The following is a 2,727-nucleotide window of genomic DNA, read 5'->3' as shown; positions in this document are numbered from 1 at the left end:
CTAACCCTTCCACCATTCCTTCCTTTGGCTTCGGAGGTCCTTGACATTCGTGCCTGACTCTCCAGGACCTGGCAGCCAGTACCTGCTCTCAGTGGTGCCCGGCTTGACTCCCAGGAGACACTTCCGCCTCTAGTGTGTACTTAGGCCCCACGTGAAGTCCTCTGTCCATCTCTACAGGAAAACAGGACACCTGCGCCTGAGATAGAGCTGCAGTCGTTGTCACAGACATTCATGCCTTTAGAATGAATGTCCCCTTTTCCTCAGTCTGGGTCAATCCCTAGGCTAAAGGACTTTAGCTAGACTATGTGATTGCATTTAAAGATACTCAAAGATGTAAAAGACTATTTTGTCCATCTCAAAAGTCATAAACTTGAAAGAAAAGAGTTACGGCTATTGTATGATGACTTCAGGCTTTTAAGGCAATGAGTCCCTTAGTCCACATTTAAAAAATTTATTTACAGAAAATTATCCACACCCTGAGGTTATGACATAATGAAAACAATGCTATGTGAGTTCATTAGTCTCTAATATGATTTTTCTCCTCATTTCATTTCCCAATAAGGAAAGCTCTTCCAAATGATGGATTTCAGAGGCTGAGGAGAAAGAATTATGATTGGCTTCTTCATGGCTATTATCAACCATAAGAGAAAAATTCAGCCAGTTTGCAGTTTTCAAAGAAGTGGAGAGATTACTTTGTTAATGTCTATTCAGTTCGTTTTCTATTTGGGGAATTGAAGATGCGAGTGTGGTTGCAGAGAAATGACTAGCGAGAGCTGAAATTGCAATGCGGTGGTACTGCTCCATCTTCAGACCTTCTTCGAAGTTGCTTATAGTGAAGGTGGGGTGGTGAGTAAGAACTCTAGCCTTGTGCCCTAGAATTGCACACTTAGCCTCAATTAAGGCTTTTGGCAAAAATCACTATTGTCATCAAAAAAGTATTTATTAAGTGACCATCTGTGCCTAGTTCTTTATAAAGGCTGGAAATATACAAAGGGTCAATTGGAGATGGTGTATGAACTTGCTGATGTTGTCAAAAGGGTGACTATCTTTTGTAGAGCACATACAAACACCTGACTACATAAATAACTGGTGTATTAAAACTCTCTATAGGCCAAGGGGATATGTTGGGAAAAACAACACTGGAATGGAAAATGAGAGTCCTGGGTGTTAGTCTGGGCTTTGATAGCACTTGGGAATCACCCAACAATCTCCCTGAGCCCCACTTTCCTCATGTGAAGGTGGATAAAACTAGAAACTTAGACAATAGTTATTGATGAAAAAGTCACACTCGGTTTCTTGACATATGGTCAATAAAAGAGGAGTCTCTGCCTCCAAGAGACTCAGTGTATTCAAGAAAAGCAAAGAGCCCCAAGTTCCATGGCCAAGTTTATGGCAAGAGTGAAAGAATTTCTGGCCAGTGTTACCTTACTGCTGCAGAATGAAACCAGAGTGGGAAAAGGTAGGTTATCAAGTACAGCTTTCAGGGGGAAGTACTGGGAAATGCATATCTAGAAAGAAGGGTTGTATATGAACCTTTAAAAAATAAAAAATAAATCCAAGTTGGGTAAAAGCATAAGTAAAAGCTTGGGAGGAACTGTTACCAACTTATAGATCCAACAAAAAGCGCTGAGCCCGAGGAAGAGAAGGCTCCAGAAACCCATGAAAATAATTTCCATAAAGAACAGTGGTGCAAAGTCTGCTCATTCCTGGGAGAGAAGGAAACTGGGTGCCCTGTGTCCCCAGAGGAGAGAGTGAGTAGAGGTGACATTATGGGGAGAGAGAGCTCAGCCACACCTAGAGACCACTCAGAGGTAGGAAGGCAGTGTGGCTGTTCTAGCCCAGACATCGCACTGACTTCTCCAGTGACAGGGCGGGTCTCGTAGTTTTCTGGCCCCATTTCACACATGCAGGACGATAGATATGTGTTCCAGGAAACTTCCAAGACCCTTTTTCCTTCTCTGTGAATTTGAGGAAGAACTTTCTGTTAGAGTTGCACCAATCAGAGAGGAGTATAGGCCGGCAGAGACTCCCTTGTCATTGGCTATGTTCAAGGCTGCTGGAGGGGGTGACTTTGACCCTGGATCAGCTCATCTCCAGGTTGTAGTAAGTGAGAGTGGGCTGGTTGAGAGCTGGCAAAAAGAGGGGTTGGGTCACCTCGAACGCAGGTCTGGAAATGTACTGTTGGCAGCAGCATGTGGATCCACTGAGGCCAAAGGCATCTGAGCGGAGGCCCCAGCTAGCAAGGTTGAGGGGCGGAGGAGGGCAGTTTCTCCAGAGGCTATGATGAAGGACGGAGCCAGCTGGCGGAGAACTCACACAGAGAGGGAAAGGGAGGAGATGACAGGGCTGTTCCCGGAATGGAAGGAAAGACTGTGGGCGAACAGAAGCCCAGGAAGATGAACGGATGCGTCTGCCTTTGCCAAGTTCACTGCTGGGCAGTGGGACGGAAGCTCCGGTTTGTGATTCAATTCCATGCATCCTTGCAGAGGCTGTCGGCGCCGTTCAGGGGGTCCCCGCGTGGGCACAGAGGCAGCTACACCGTCCAGGCCCACGGAGCTCAGCCTTGCAGGCAGAGACGGCCTGCTTGCGCAGAGCCAGACCCACGGCAGTCACTGGCCAGGCCCAGACTAAACGGTGAACCTGGTTTGTCCCGTATACGTGGAAGCCTGAACATGTGCCTGTCGATCCTGATGCGAATGAACCCTGAGGCTTTCCCCGGAGGCCCGG

This window comes from Suricata suricatta, chromosome 4, assembly GCF_006229205.1.
Source record: "Suricata suricatta isolate VVHF042 chromosome 4, meerkat_22Aug2017_6uvM2_HiC, whole genome shotgun sequence".
NCBI lineage: Eukaryota > Metazoa > Chordata > Mammalia > Carnivora > Herpestidae > Suricata > Suricata suricatta.
The sequence above is the reverse complement of the archived record's forward strand: the minus strand, read 5'-3'. Positions refer to the sequence as shown.